Raw genomic sequence first — 17,600 nt, 5'->3', positions numbered from 1 at the left:
ATAATATTATGATAAGATGAATAGGTGAAAGCCAGTTTAATAATAGAGTGTAAATTGTTTTGATTGGCTCGTGACAACCGAGTCTTGATGAAAGAAGGATTTGTATCCAATCAGGAGAATAAAAATGTTTTGAGTGTATAAAGAGATTGAATCAATAGATCTTGATTCAAAAGTGATTTAGTAAGTAATTGAATAATTTAATAATAGAATAATTGAATAGTTAAATCAAATCATAAATTGGTTCGTATAAAATCAAACAAAGAAAACAATTAACGAATGTTCTTCGAGGTGTTGGGTTTCCCATGAGCTTTCCATGGCATTTTGTTTCCCCAACTTATTAGCATACCAAAACCAAAACAAATGTGTTAGTCGGCCTCCCATGAGCATTGCATGGCAATTTGAATGGCCCAACTTAATTAACGAATCAACGAATTAACTGAGTATGTCGGCCTATGAGCGTTACATGGCGATTTGACCGACCAAACTAAATAACGAATAAACGAACTCAAACACAAGTAGTTGAAACATCTCGTGTATCACCACGGATGAAAATGTTCCAACAAAATATCGCAAATATAACAAATTGTGCAAAATATGTAGTTGGACTGTCCATGGCGTCCCATGGGTTTTACACTCGACTAGACATTTTAAAAATAATAAAACACAATAAATGGTGTAAACATTTAACCGGCTACGTTAAACGCTTAAAGTGTCGGTAGCATGACAATTCCCACAATGGCGGGGAATCTTGTCACACTCCCTAGTTCTAAGCGAAAAAGAGCAAATACAAAGCTAGGAAATTCTCAAGAAAATTTTCTAAAATAAAAGGCAATTTAATAAAATTAAATAGAAATATTTTAAGGTTGTGACGTAGCTTTAGAGTTATAAAAATATTTTAGAATGAAACGTGGTCTCGGAGTAATAAAATATTTTGAGAGTGAAGCATAGCTTCGGAGTGGTGTGTGTGTGCATGACAAATAAGATAAACGATTAATTAAATAGTGAAATAAGTACCTAATCTAGCTAGGCAAATACGTAAACTGTAAACAATCAAATAGAACACATCAGGTAAACAAATAAGCACGTATGGGGCTCCTAAGCATGCTACTAAGGCACCAAATAGAACACATCAGCTCTGATACCAATCTGTCACACCCCAACCTAAGGCGGAAATGTCGGGGCATGAACTTATTGTCACAGCTCACACGGTTACTATCATGCAACATTATAAGTTTCAATATCTATTTAATAATTTCAAATAAAACAATTATTCATTTCAATATCTCAAAACAAACACAAATCAAAATCATAAAATCAATTGTCTCATTCAATTTCTTCTAGCATAAGTCCTTAAACGATCTTCTAACTTCAACTACATCATACGATGACCTGCATATGCGTTGAAAATAAAATAGTTTTGTCAACACAAGGTTGAGTGAGTAAATAACCAGATTTAAGACACTATATATAATAATAAGTAAAAGTGCAAACTGTTCCTGTGAGATATACAGATAAGCCATAGCACATACAATCAAGCAATTATAAAGAAAGTAAACCATAAAGAAAGGGCTCAACCAATCCATATAAGTGGACATTGGTTACCAAGAAACGACTAAACCATTGCCATAAAAATGGACATCGGTTGCCGAAGTAAGCAAATAGTGTTCAAATAAAGCAAGTAAGCAAATAGCAAGTTAGGCAAACTGACAAACACACAAGGATAAACAGTTGCGATTTGAATACTATATAATATGAAAATAGATAGTTACGCATATGTCCCCAAAACGGTAAAAATAAGTTAAAAAGGGGAGTGAAATAATCACCTTGATCGGATGAACGGAATAAGGAATGATGAGAAAAATAAACCCTTCTGGATAAACCGTCAATGGTTCCTAGTTAAATTATATTAATATAAATTAATTAATTATGAGACAACGCGATTTAATAAATTAAGATTTTGATACTTTGAGTTATGTTTGGGATTTGGATAATTATTGATTGATTGATTAATCTCTACGGTCATTGTTAATAATAGTCTTACTAATTATAAATCCCCCAATAATTACCCATGATATAATATATAATTAAATACTTAAATAATTTAATTAATATAAGATATGCTTGAAATAGTAGGATCTAAATTATATATAAATTAAATAAAATGATTTAATTAAATATAAAGTGAGATATTATTTGAATAAATAAGATACTAATATAAAGGAATAGATAATAATAATAATAATAATAATAATAATAATAATATGTAATTATTTAGTTATAGTAGGTTACATAAATAAATAATTTGTTTGAATCTTGTATAAAAATCCATTTAATACTATTATTATAAATATATATATTTATTTAAAATGAATATAAGCAAATTTTATAAAATATTCAACAACGAGGAACGAGGGTTAAAATGTCGAGTTCTAAATAAAGAGAGTAAGTGTTACTATTAAAACAAGATATACTTATAATACATACATATATATATATATATGTATATATATATATACCTAAACGAAAGCTTTCAACGAAATCTTGACAAGAAAAGTAAAGAAACGTGAATTAACAAGTGTCGGTTAATAAGAATAATATTTATTTCATGTTTAATATTAATTGATAAAGCATAAAAAATACCTTAAAAAAATAAAACAAAAACCGCGTCCAGGGGTGCTTGAACCCACGGCCCTGGCCGGTTCAGCAAGTTAAACAAACACACACCAGCCACTGTGCTGGTGTGTCAAGTTAGTTAAATACTGAGAATGATTAAATAAAACCAGTTATCCAGAAAACCCCCAAATCTCTTAGAACCCTAGGACTTGAAATCAGTTAATCCGCTAAGTGTTAGTTTGATTAAGGTTAGGGTTATCAATAAACGGATTAAGGCAAACAAAATGAATGTATTAATTACCTAAGAAGATGATCCATTGATGGTGTATAATCACGAAGAACGTCTGGCCAAAAACGGAGCTTGAACACGAACTATCAGGCCATTAATATCAAATTAAATATGGAGGTTAGGTTGGCAACGGGTATAGGGTTGTGCAGGCTCAGTAAATTGCGTTATGACGATCTGTAATTGTTAATTGATATTATGATATATTTCGGGTTCGATATAAGTGTTAATACATATTAAATTGATTGAGTTTTCTTAATTAGATTGTCGGCGAGGTCAAATTACGCGTATAAACGATTTCCTAAGATTCATTCCATGTATAATACGAAGATTAAGCTTCAAGAAAGCAACTGGGTCACGGATATGGGTCAAATACAGGTTCCGGATCTTGGGTTCCTGGTTTAAACAGTTTATATGGGTTATAACTATGGATTTTTGCACTTTAGTCCATACAGCTAATGGGTTGGATACCAAAAGGGTTAAAACTAAGGTTTGGGTGGAAAATGAATATAGTTGAAAGTTCTTTTAGGAAATTATTAAATATAATAGATAGTAATAATAAATATTATTAACTCGTAAACGACACGTTTTGTTGATTAAAAATTACCCGAAACAATAACGGGTTGGGTATCCGTATTTAATAATTTAAACGAAAATAGAAAAACACGAGATGTTACAGGATTCAGTTCAAATAATGAAGCTTTTAATGAGCAGATTTATAAAGCGATTAGTGAGATTCTGAGATTTTATTTGGTCAATTAATTGATTTGGGAGTCTTCCATAGAAGATAACTCGATTAATTGGCGGGTAAAAATGAAAATTTTAATCATCGAAATTTCATTATAAAAATATTAGAAGATGTTCTATTATGTTCTCAACGTCGCGGGTTCGAAACTCAGGAACATATTTTTATTAAATGTTTATATTAGCCTTTATTTAATGAAATAAATACACTGTGTACGGTCAAATATCTTATTTTAAAAACACTCAAACTAAACTACTCATTAAAAGGGCTTTTACTTAGATTACATAAAAATACATCATAATAGCTAGTCTGAGATTATAACAAAGTTTCTTAGCTTTTTACTTAGATTACAAAAATAATTAAAATCCCTAAAAACAACAAGAAGCAAACTAAAATACAATTTCTTCACTTTTTTTTTCTGATTCAATCCATGAAACTAGACTCCTTGCAAGTTGATCCTCTAATGACTTGTTTATTTATCAAGATAGGAATTATGTCTGTACATCTTGTGCACACATCAGATCTTGTGGACAAACAACAATCAGACTATATAAAGAAATCACACTTTTTTGCCCTAAATTAAAAAATATAGAGTTTAGGGTCAACAATCAACATAAAACCGGGATGAATTCCAACTTTATTTTCAATTTCACTAACCATAAAAACGGTGGTGGTTGGTTGTGTGTTGGAGGCAGGAATCCACCACTTTTTCTTGCCAGCTAGCCCCTCTCCAACTTCGTATTACCGACATGGCGGCAACAGTAAGAGGTTATTGCAGGTGGTTGGTTGGTGTGGTGGTCGTGTGATGAAGAAATGGTGGTGCTTCACAGTGGTGGCCGTGTGGTAGCAGTTATGGTGGCTTCCTTGATGAAGATGATGATGATCGGTAGGGGTGGTCGGGATGGTGATGGGGCATTGGAGACAGTCGCGACGACCGCTGTGAAATTGAATCTGGTAGTGGTGGTTAGGGAGGATGGAACAGATGTGTGTATGAGAGAGAGAGAGAGAGTGTGTGTTTTGTCACTTTGTGATTTTTATTTATTAGTTTTAGTTATAAAATAAATTATATTTCAAAATTACAAAAATACATTCATGTTCAATACACATGACCAACTTTAATGAAAAAATTTAACAGGGTTAGTATCAAATGACGTAACGTGGTCGTGTGGTAGCAGTTATGGTGGCTTACTTAATGAAGATGATGATGATCGGTAGGGGTGGTCGGGATGGTGATGGGGCGTTGGAGACGGTGGCGACGACCGCCGTGAAATTGAATCTGGTAGTGGTGGTTAGGGAGGGCGGAACAGATGTGTGTATGAGAGAGAGAGAGAGTTTTGTCACTTTGTTTATTTTTATTTATTAGTTTTGTTGGTACATGTTTGTCAGTAGTTCATAGTCTAGTATTTGTTATCGAGTCTGTAATATAGTTAATGGTTTGTTTATGGTTTGTTTTGTAAACTAGCGAAGTTATCAGCAAGTTCGCTATGGCGAACTTGCTGATCTAGCGAGGTTACTGACAACTTCGCCAGTGGCGAAGTTGTCGTGTTTAAATAGAACGTTTCAGCAGAGAACGTGAGTTAGGGTTTTGGTTTTACGTTTTGTTTCGTTTTGTTCTCTGTAACAGTGACCTACTGTCACGGGTTTGGTTATTCAATATAACGTGTTTACCTTATAGCTCGTGTTCATTGTTCGTGTATTCAATCTATACAATATCTACGCTCGTATCTATATACGCAGGGATTCCGCACCTGCGTTGTTAGAGATTTCCCGTATACGATCCACGTCCAGGAACCTACAATTGGTATCAGAGCCATCGGCTCGATTGTGAGGTTCGGGATTTCACGCGGGTGTAGATTTCGTCTCATTTCGGGTGTTACCGGGACGAGTTTTTGGTGTGTTTAATCATTCAAGCTACCTACCAGTGTGTTTAAGCCTTTAAACCTTCAAAATTCTCGTTAAAATCCGAGTTTCAGATCTGAACTGTTCTTCGTGTTCATCGGGCGAAGTTACCGTTCATCGGGCGAAGTTGCTGAATTCAGGCGAAGTTGCCGTCACTGGAGATTAGGGTTTCGGCGAAGATATAAGGATTAGCGAAGTTAACCACAACTTCGCTTACCTCATAAGTTCGCCACAGCGAAGTTATCCGTAACTTCGCTTACCACCCAACTTCGCTTACCACCCAACTTCGCTTACATCCTAAGTTCGCCCATTTTAAGCGAAGTTATTTTTAACTTCGCCAAGCCAAGCGAATTTAAGATCCGCGAAGTTCTTGTTCAGCGAAGTTAACTTCCAGCGAAGTTATTCTTAACTTCGCCATCTGAGCTGTTTTAATATTTTTTTTGTGTTTTTTTCAGGTTTTTTTTTTCAGGTTTTTGCAAGGATGTCCGCGATTAACATCTCAGATTTAGTCAAGATGGAGGTAGAGGCGGGGTCAGCCACTAAGGCCCCGAGGTTGATGAAGGGAACGGACTTCGTGGCGTGGAAGGACAGGTTCATCCAGTATATCAAATATCAGGACGCCAAGATGTGGGTGTGCATGCAGGATGGATATGTACCTCCAACCATGCAATACGAAGGACGTGATGTGGTTAAGAAGTACAGTAAGATGGATGACGAGGAGAAGAAAATGTACGAGGCTGAGAGTAAGGCCCATGCTGCTATTACTATGGCACTACCTCAAGAAGTTCTTCATACATTCCGAAAGTACACTTCTGCAAGAGAGCTCTGGGATGCTCTGGAAAACAGATTCGAGGGGAACGTGGGTATACGTGCCTCAAAAATTAAACTTTTAAAAACCCAATTCTCCGTCTTCAAATATTTGAAGAATGAATCCTTAGATGATATTATCACCCGATACTATCACATAATGACAGAGCTTAGCAACTATTCAATTGCCTATCGAGAGGAGGAGATCGTTGAAAAGCTTCTAGATGCTCTCCCACCGAAGTGGGAAATGTACACCGTGTTAATGAGGGAAGACAGAGACTTTCCTAACTGTGACTTAGAGACTGCAGTAAACAAGCTCAGAACTTATGAGCTAAATATGGTACGAAAGGAGACACCTACAGACCAGATACAAGACCCTGGTATGTATGGTGCTAAAGTTAACTCAGGCTCAAGTTCAAGGCCTGAATCTGCTGCATTTTATTCGAAGGGGGAGTCAGGTTCTGACTCTGCACATGAAGGAAATGTTTCTGTGAACTCAAATGGGGACGTATGTTTTGTTGCTGGAGGATCTAGTGCTTCAAAGCCTCAATCCTCTACAAGTGGTTATTCAGCTGGTCCCACAAGCAATAATTACACCAAGATGCCTATGAGTGTAAAATCTGCTGAAGAGCAGTTTGCAGTCTACGCTTCATTTATTGCTTCATACGAGAATTATATCCAGGGGAAGATTGTGGACCCTGCCGTTCTTGATGAGGATTATGACCAGATTGATGCTGACGATTTGGAAGAAATGGATTTGCAATGGCAAATGGCAATGATCGTGAGACGGGTAAAACGTTTTATGAACAAAACAGGAAGAAAGTTTGTTGGTGGTAGGCCTGGATTTGACAAATCAAAAGTAAGGTGCTACAATTGTCAACAGTTCGGGCACTTTGCTAGGGAATGTAGGAATGAGAGAGTTGAACGGGGACAAGTTAGGCCTAACCAACACTCTGGAATTAACCGCGAGATTAACGCCATGTTGACCAGAGAAGCAGGTGAGTACAACTGGAACCTGCATTCAAATGAATCTGGTGAGCAAGCAAACATGGCTGAGGCTGAGGTTGAAGAAGGTCAGAAGGTTGGAGAATGTAAGAAGGTTGATAGAAATGAGAAAGCTACTGAAGAAGAAACAGCTTTCATGGCAGATGACAAGGATAATCGCTCCGAGGTAAGTTCTAAATCTTTCTGTACTAAATGTGAGAACTTGTCAGAACAACTTGCTACAATTACTGATCAGTATGTTAAGTTGGATGCCGAATTTAAAACCTTGAAAGAAGATCATCACTTCACAAAGACAAGAGAAAATAATTATAGAATAAAAATTAAAGCTTGTGAAAAAGACGTTCAAAGTTTAAAAACAAAATTAGCTGAAAAAATTGTTGTGATCGATCTAAGCTACGAGGTTTTAGAAGAGAAAACCAAGTTAATCGCTGAGAAAGAAAAACAGATTGCTGATCACCAGGTAAAAGTGGTGGCACTAAATAGGAAACTGGAGCAATTCCGGAACTCCACTGCCATCCTTGATCACCTTGTGAGTGATCAAGGTACCTCTGCAAAGAGGGGAGGAATTGGTTATAACGAGGTGCCACCACCGTATAATCACAACTACACTTTCAATCCTAGTGTTCATGAATCTGTTAATTTCGTAGCTGATCAGACAAGTACTGCTAAGGAAACTGGTAAAGTACCGGAAGTTAGTAAAGGCGAAACAAGTTCGCCTGTCTCAAAAATTAAAATTTCAAGTCCTGTCTCATCTGATTCGGATAAGTCATCCGAGTCGGGTAAGACAAAAGAGAAGGAAGTTTTACCCACAAGTGGAGAAAATGCTAAATCAACTAATAAGAGTACTCCACTCAACCCATATGTCCCACCTTATGTGAGACGTATGGTTAGTAATACTGCCTCCACATCTAAAACAACTGCTGACAGGAAAGCTGATTATAGATGTTGTTTTAGATGTAATCAAACAGGGCACCTTGTTGCTGATTGCCCTCTGAAGCAGCGTTTCAGAGAGGTGAGGCCCTCGAAAACTGAGACCAAGGTTTTTAGTAATCGTTTACATGTTAAAAAAGAAAACCATTCAAATTTGAGATATAATACCGGTTTTCAAAGAAACACATCTCGTTTTCACACTACTAATAACCAAACCAACTGCTATAATTCTTTTAATTCTCTTAATGTTCGTCGGTTTGGTAGGCCTCACTATCAGTCTCCAAGGAGGTATCCTGTTAGGACTCGTGGAAATTTTTATAATGCTAACTTTGGTCAGCCAAGGTGTGTGAGTTCGGTTGAGAAGGTTAATCGACCCAAGACCAAGAGGTCTTGGGTCCCCAAATTTTAATAATCTCTTTTATTTGTGCAGGAACAGTTGAACAGGGTTTCCAATAATCTTTGGGTTGTGGACAGTGGCTGTTCCCGGCACGTGACTGGTAACAAAAATTTGTTACAAGATTTAAAACCTGTTCAAGGAGCGAGAGTCAGTTTTGCCGGTGAGAGTGGAGGCAAAATATCAGGAAAGGATACGGTAACTAACGGGAAGATGACGTTAGAAAATGTGAACTTTATTGAGCTAAACGGGATGATCAATCCCGAGTAACCATGTTTTTCTTCTGAGTAAAAAAAAAAAAAAAAAAAAAAAAAAAAAAAAAAAAAAAAAAAAAAAAATCGTCACTAATCGCTTAAAATTATGTCGGTTATCTCAGTTGGAAGGACATGTCTTAGGATATGTTTTGGTCCTCATTTTCTACTTGTAGATTTTGAGGATAGCCATTAACCTGATGACTGAAAGTGACCGGGGCGATTTATGATGTGTTTTCTTTCTATCGCTGAAAATTAGTCGTTCATACTTAGTTAGAAGGACACATACTTGTATGTGGTCGGTCCAGTTGATCCATTGGATCTTCAGGATTGCCGTTTACCTGAAAAACTTTGACGTGATCGGGGCGAATTGAAGTCAAAATTTTTTTGGGAAATGAAATTACTTTTCAAGTCTATTACTTCGTTTTGAAGTAAATGTGCTATGTTTAACAGAAAATTGATCCAACCTTGGAAAATGATATATATACTGATTGTGTGTGCTTAACTAGTGAAGTTATTAGGCTTAAAAGGCTTTAGAACAGTCATTGTATGTCATGGTAATTTTAATGGTGCGTAAAAGTGTATGTGATACTAACTTAAATTTACTCGAATTTATGTGGAAACTCCTTAAGAGTTTTGTATGTCTTCATACATATCTTTTCGAAGGATAGGCAGAAAAGCGACTACCCAGTCATACACGAGCCCGTGAGTGTTCTGATTCCCGTGAAGAAAGCATTTCAAGACACTGCAGTGATCCAGATTCGGGACTTGCAGTGGTTTCATACTCCGAAGTCGATAAAAATGTTTATAAAAAAAAAAAAAAAAAAAAAAAAAAAAAAAAAAAAAAAAAAAAAAAATACGTGTATATTTTTAAGTACTTTCGAGACATAGTAACAATCAAGACTTCTCAAGTCTGGAGTTAGAAGAAAACGGGAAGCAGACATCGTGTATCTACAGGATAATCAGACACTATGGGTCGAAGTCAATTCGGGGTGACTTGGGTATAGCCAAATACGCTTTGAGAATAGATAGAAGATATCATTACCTCTGAGTTGTTGCCAACTTAAATTTTTGAGCTTAACTGAACCTTAATCCGTATCACAGAAACGATGAAAACCATTTAAGTTATTTACATGCTTACAACCTGTCTCTTTATGTCATAATACAGCTAAACACGGATCTATGTGACAGTCACATAGTTAGTATGATTCCTGTTAGGATCTTTTCTAAAACGTGCTAGTCCTTAACTAGACTGAAATTTGATCCCTTATACTTTAAATTTTTTTTTTGATAGTTTTATGTTTTTTTTACTGATTACTCTTGGTTGAGGTTGAGCATAGGAACGTAATAGATACCTTGAAGGAGTTCTTGGCATCTCAGGGGGAGATAAGCTATAGAGGCGATGAACTGAGGACTAAAAGAAGAAAAACTGAGGACTAAAAGAAGAAATGATCAAGACGATGATCCCAATGCACCGGAAGGTGCAGGTGGTGAGTTGCCAAGAACTACTATAGCTCTTGGGGCTTCCACAGCTGAGGGGGAGTCTGCGGCTCGTGATGATGTGGTTGCTGTTGGTGATGATGTGGATGTGTTTGAAAATGTTGAGAGTGTTGATGATGTGATAGATCCACTGAAAGAGATAGACGATGTGCTGTTTGATTAAGATGTGCTGCCAAATGATATTATTGAAAGGAACTCGACGTGATTGATATGTGTTTGATCAAGATGTATTGAAGAGTCTGAAATGGTGGTAGGTAGACTGCCAGACTGCTGAAGCCGTGCTGGAAGACGAAGACGAACAAGAAAGTGCTGAGGGTTTGTGATCCGATGCATCTTGTTAACTTATCGAAAGCTGATCTGAAAGTACTCAACGAGAAGAAGATCTTCTACATTCCTGCTTGGAAGGATCAAGCTAGGAAATATCAACGGGTAGTATCGGTTTGTGTGAGAGAAGGGGCGCACGCGTGAAAGTGCAAGATTACAAGACTCAGAGATCAAGATATGAAGCTACTGCCAAGGGGGAGTCTGTTGGTACATGTTTGTCAGTAGTTCATAGTCTAGTATTTGTTATCGAGTCTGTAATATAGTTAATGGTTTGTTTATGGTTTGTTTTGTAAACTAGCGAAGTTATCAGCAAGTTCGCTATGGCGAACTTGCTGATCTAGCGAGGTTACTGACAACTTCGCCAGTGGCGAAGTTGTCGTGTTTAAATAGAACGTTTCAGCAGAGAACGTGAGTTAGGGTTTTGGTTTTACGTTTTGTTTCGTTTTGTTCTCTGTAACAGTGACCTACTGTCACGGGTTTGGTTATTCAATATAACGTGTTTACCTTATAGCTCGTGTTCATTGTTCGTGTATTCAATCTATACAATATCTACGCTCGTATCTATATACGCAGGGATTCCGCACCTGCGTTGTTAGAGATTTCCCGTATACGATCCACGTCCAGGAACCTACAAGTTTTAATTATAAAACTAGTATTTAATACCCGCGTGTTGCGCGAGTACGGACAAAGAAAAAAAGACGTCAATGTTTCCCGGAACATCCGACAATCGTATAAGAAAAACAAACTCGTACTACTCATAACACAAATATAAGGGATCCATATTGCAAAACACGCCTGGTCTCAAAGATGGTACTGTATAGGAGACATTTTTATCATAACTCACAATATTAGTTGTTACAAAATGAATTTCAAGTAAACAACAGAAGAGTTTATAACCCACGCTAATGCTAAAAGAGTCCCGTTCGACCAAAAGATTTCCTTAAAAGAGTCCCGATCGACCAAAAGATTTCCTCTCTTGTACTCCTCGGATGTCATTGGCTATCTCATTATTTTTTCACTTTCATGTCAACCTGTGCAAAAAAGATCTTTGTGAGATAGGTTTCGCTTGACTCGAATCTAACTCAAAGTCTCAAACCCATTTAGATCCCTATATTTGCTTTAATGTTTGTTTCAATGTTAAAACTTATATAACACATCATTGACTATTTTTAGGCTACCACATTATCAATTAACCAATTAAATCTCAAAGTTGACATTTTGCTTCAACTCAACTTGTAAAATAAATACCAAATATGCCCTAAAAAATATGCAATTTGAATTTGTAAGTTTCTGTGGATCTGACCCAATTTCAATTAAGTCTGGCGGTCTAAACCTCATTTCAATTACAAATGTAATTCATTTCAATTTAACTCTAGTAGTTTAAACCAAATTTAAATTACAAAAGTAAACCTGCAGTGACAAACTTTGACCATCAAAAGTCTACTGCAACAATTTTGACTATCTTTAATCATTTTGGGCTGTTATTTAACCTATTTTCAGTTAAAAAAACACCAAATAACAACCCTTAATTTAAAAAAATGCTTTTGATCAACACCAAATAAAGTTAATCTTCGTAAAAGGTATGACCCGATAAACGTGATTAAAGTAGAATTAGAGGTATATAAGTACTGAAATTAGACGCCACGATATTTAGGAACTAACGCATACATGAATCGTAGCATGAACCAAAACTATCCTGAAATTAAGACATGCACGTTCTGACGGTCATCTGAAAAGCTTCGCAAACCTGCAATATACACAAATCAAACTGATAAGGATAACATTAACTCGAATTAGAGGTTACATAAGTACTAAAATTAGATGCTACAATATTTATGAACTAATACATGCCCGAATTGAATCACGAACAAACATTATCCTGAAACCAAGACATGCATGGTCATGGATAATGATCCCGATGTTAAATGAATGACTATGAAACAAATACAGACACATCATCATCAAAGTCACATCAACGATAAAACTGATGTTCATCAAACTTTACGAAAGCTATGGAGTTCCATGTGACGGAAACATATTTTCATAACCATTTATCAAATAATTCCATACTCAGATCATCATGACAGTCAAATTCTCGTCGGTTGTACGTGTAAATGAACGTGTAAGCCAAAGAATACAACGGATAAGTACAAACAACAATGCACTCCATACAACTGTTATAAGCACCAATGTGAAGAAACGGTACAATCGTTAGTGACAACCAAACTTAAAAATAATATATCAACAATGGACTTAAAAAACAGCATATTATCCATTTGTTTGTCCACAACTACTACAACATTTAATACACAATATACAACAAAGCCAAGTCTCTCACAAAGTATCATCACAGCCGCAAAACGATTGTCGAAAGGTGTAATAAAAAAGGCTCAGAACCATATCATGACTGCAATAAAAGTCGACACGCCAAAAAACAAATCAGGCTACAACAAAAGTTGTCACGCCAAAGACCGAATCATCACCACATCCATAAACCAATTTATCTTATCAAATTAACCCCAATCTATGTTTCGAAGGCCCTTGACAATGACTATGATAAACCACAAATGAGGCAAAGTTCATCATCACAGCAAACCAAAAATGTTTTCAAGCTATCGCGTTCATAGGTGGAAACAAAGTGTAGAAACACTTAAAAAGGCCAAGAATAGCCATACTACAGAAGCAGGCACATAAACGCCACTTAAAGTACCCAAAACAAACATATCCGAACATCATTCAAGCCACAAACATCCAAAAATCGCCACTATAATGAGAATAATCTCATCATTTCAGTTCGTAATAAGAGAAACTCCAACAAAAAACACACATTCACCAAATTAGAACTTGCCCCGTCACTTGTTCGATCAAATGCCAAAGTAAAAAAACAAAAATCAAGATAAAACTACAAACACTAACCATCTTATCAGTTTGATTCAACAGAGTTTTCCATTACGTGAGCCATATCCAAAATAACAGATTTGAAGGTGGATGTAAACGGCCTTGCAAAGAAAATCGACAGCGAGTCCATAAGCCCTAGAAATGTCTTCTAAATATCAACACACAAATCAAAGAAAAAAAAGAAGGCAAAAATAAGAACTAACTGCTTACCCGAGACCACTGCCATCATCGATTAGGGCTCCAAAACGAAACCCGGCAACGGCCATCATCGGTGGAGAAAGAAGATTTAGGAGCCCAGTGAAACATTACCATCTTACCTCCGTCATCTCTGCTGCCTAAGATTTAAAAATGGAAGCCGGCAACAACCGTCATCGGAAGAGATGAGAAGAGTCTTTCATTTGCAGAAGAATATGGAGGGAGAGAGAGAGTGATAAAGAAATACCAGAGAGAAAAGCAAATATTATCATATAGCTGTTTTGTTGCAGATGACATGTGTATGATACAGTAACACGTGGAGTGTTATATAAAATTGTACACAATGCACAACCAATGGTACAGCCTTTAAAGCACAATATACATAGTTCACAACCAAATGTACAACATCTGATGCACGATTTGTGTCAAAGAAGTTGTAATTTAATATATTGTATAATAAGTTATATACAAAATTACAAAAATACACTCATGTTCAATACACATGACCAAGTTTAACGAAAAAATTCAACAGGGTTAGTATCAACGGACGTAACGTGAAGCAGATTTGAAACATGAAGTATGATTTCTGCCATTTCCTTTACTAAAGAACGCCCATTGAAAAAACGTTCAAATATTAAGGGCGTCTTTTGTTATTCTGTCTAAAATGGATTTGAAACATGAAGTATGATTTCTGTCTTTTCTATTGCTAAAAGACGTCCATTAAAAAATTGTTCAAACATAAAGAACGTTTTTTGTTATTATGTCTTTTTTAATTAAGTTTGCAACTATTTTAAAGGGGTTTTTTTATCGGAGATTCTAGATAAACATTTTGGTTTTTATAATTATTTTTATTTTTTCGTTTTGTTTTTGTTTTTGTAATTTTTGTAATTATTTTTTGATTTCTTTTTGAGGGTTTTTTTTCTTTTACAAAAATGATGTGATGTAGGTGAATGAGGATGCATCATAAGGATGTGAGAAATTGATCAAGGGTTGAGAAGAGTGTTCCGCAGTTCCTCACTTTTGTGGAGTTCCCCAATTAACTCACCCCTATATATATATATATATGATGAGTATATATCTATCATTGATGAGCTTATACTATAAGAAAACGGCCCGTATTTAAGGGGGAGGGGTGGTTCTATATTCATCACCCACCACACCCAATGGTGATGTGCCACCTCACCATGTCCAAATCCATCACAAGTGGTGGAATTTACTAGGGGTGGTGGTGTGGTGTGATGGATTTTTGTTTTTTTTTAATAAATACTAAAATAAATAATAATAAAACAACATTACATTAAATAAAAAATAAAACAAGATTAAATAAACGTTACAAAGACAACTAAATTAAAAAACCAAAAAAAAAACCTACGAGCCTTCCCAACCCCACTTGTCGCATATCTCGCGTTTGCGTTGAAGTATGATCGATTTAAAGGGTTCGTCAAGATATCTGTGCGGTTGTAGGAGGAAAGTTAGATCAACGTTTTTTTTGGTTTTCATTCAAATGGTTGATATACGTCTCCTCACGTTTCATTTTTAAAAATATAAGACTGCTTCTTTCGCTCCTTCGTCTCAGCCATTTCCGCCAACTTAGCCGACTTGTATTCGGCGAAGTTTTCAGCCACCTCTTCCTTTTCAAGTCTTGACGATTCCCCACTTTTCTTGCGATTCGGACGTGTGGGTGTGGGTGTGTCTTCGTCGGGATCGTCGCTATTGTCTCCGGGTTCCTCGTTCAAGTTCATGCTCGGCATGTCGCATGACAAGCCGCCGGTAGACGTTGTGTAGTCCCAGACTCGGAAGTTTTGGATCTTTTTGAAGAAGATCCTTTCTTCCTTGGAGCCGTCAGTCCGTTAAAATTGACAAGGGAATCGGTTCCCACTTCGAGTGACGTCTCGCAATCTCCCACGCTTCCAAGTAGGGAAAAGCCCTACATTTGAAAACTTCGACATAATCGGCCAACGCGTCCTTTATGATAGTCGCCTCGCTCGCTCCACTTTGTGGAGTTCGGGACTACAAAACATTTAGAATATATATATATATATATATATATATATATATATATATATATATATATATATATATATATATAACTGTAAAAATAAAGTAATAGATTATAAAATAAATAAACTAAAATAGTTACCAATTGGACGTAACAAGCATTAAATTTTGACATTTTTCGATTCAAATCTCCCCACCTTGGCAATCATTTGATCCTTATTTCGTACGGTTGCGCCGGAAAGTTTCGAGAAACTTTCATTAATACGTCTCCATAACGTTTCTTTTTTTGTTGGTTTGAGTGTTTTGTTTATTCGGAGCAATGTAAATAAGCCTTGGTCAAGGCGACCTCCTCATCGGGCAACCAACGCCTAACATTTTTTTGATGCGTCTCCTCCTCCACGGGTTCATCTTTATCCAAAGTTTCCACTTCGTGACGAAAAGCACTTGCAAATTGATGTATAACATAATTATCATCTAGGGGATCGACAGACATTTGAGATGATTGAGATTGAAACATTTGAAAAGCATTATTTGGATAATTTTTGGTAGAAAAAGCTGGAATAAAATGTTGGTTTTGGTACGATTGAAAGGATTGGTTTTGGGACGGTTGAAAGGATTGGTTTTGGGACGGTTGATAACAACGTTGTTGTTGGAAAGGTTGTTGTTGGAATGGTTGGGTTGTGTCGGGTTTGTCTTTTAACCGAAATCTCGTCGGTTCGCCTAGATTTTGTCGAACCTTTGGTCGGGTTTGGGTTTTCTTTGAAACCGAGCCACGTTTCTTAGAACCCTCCATTGATATGATGTTAAAATTGTGTGTGTAGTAGAAGATTTTGAGTTGATTTTGAGTTGGATTTGAGTTTGTTTTGAAGATATGTTTGAGTTATTTATATAGGTAAAATAATTTTTTTTATTTAAAACACCCTCCCCCTCCAACAGCTACCCTCCTCCAACGTTCATATTTCTCGGAAATCCCCCCCCCCCCTACAGCGTGAAAGCCATCACACACACACCCCCATCATGCGTGATGGGGCACCGGCGGCGGTGTGCGTGAGGCCATCATGCGTGATGGTGGCTCACCACGCTCCACCCCGGGTCCCCTTATCTTGCACTGTGTCTAATATGTTTTATCGCTCTCAGGGACGGGTCTTACATATATACGCTCACATGTAGAAGTTTAATAGAATATCTAAGGGGGGGAGGGGTGGTTCCATTTCCATCACCCACCACACCCAATGGTGGTGTGCCACCTCGAATTTTTTTTCAAAATGGTGTTTATTTACAAAAAAAAGGAAAACGGGGAAAGTCAAAAAAATAAAAGGTAAACGGTGTATCCTCTGCTGCCAGCAGAGGATTAGGAAGAACCATTTTGAAAATGTACTAGGATCCGCCATTGGCAGGCGAGGATCAATAATTGGGACCTATTCCTTCGCTGCCAATGGCGGATTAGGAACAACACTTAAAAACCTCGTTTTTATTCAGTTAGCTTCAAACTTAGCCGGCGTATAACTTCAAACTTAGCCCCGTTTTAATGTATGTATGCATCTGCCATCTAATAAATAGTTTCACCTGCCATCTAACTTTAATATAGCATGCATAAATCCCTTCAAACCTACAACATGTCCTCAAAGCTGCAACATTTCACATGCAAGCCTTCCAAACACCTTTAATATTAATCCACAGTCAAGACCCGTGAGCCATCACATGCATTCAAATCTGCTGCCATCACATGCATTCAAGACCCGTGAGCCATCACCT

General features: G+C 36.6%; 1 long non-coding RNA gene across 1 annotated transcript; it reads right to left on the bottom strand.

Moving 5' to 3' along the window:
- Positions 1-11,695: 11,695 nt before the first annotated feature.
- Positions 11,696-14,058, bottom strand: LOC143623707 (uncharacterized). The gene is made up of 4 exons (XR_013151946.1): positions 13,863-14,058; positions 13,671-13,787; positions 12,423-12,501; positions 11,696-11,785 (listed from the first exon to the last, which is right to left on the bottom strand). It is a non-coding gene; the product is annotated as an uncharacterized LOC143623707 (long non-coding RNA).
- Positions 14,059-17,600: the final 3,542 nt, after the last annotated feature.

The sequence above is a fragment of the Bidens hawaiensis genome, unplaced genomic scaffold (assembly GCF_021521415.1).
Source record: "Bidens hawaiensis isolate Kalapana, Puna unplaced genomic scaffold, B.hawaiensis_p1.1 tig00003536_1, whole genome shotgun sequence".
Classification (NCBI taxonomy): domain Eukaryota; kingdom Viridiplantae; phylum Streptophyta; class Magnoliopsida; order Asterales; family Asteraceae; genus Bidens; species Bidens hawaiensis.
The sequence above is the reverse complement of the archived record's forward strand: the minus strand, read 5'-3'. Positions and strand labels throughout refer to the sequence as shown.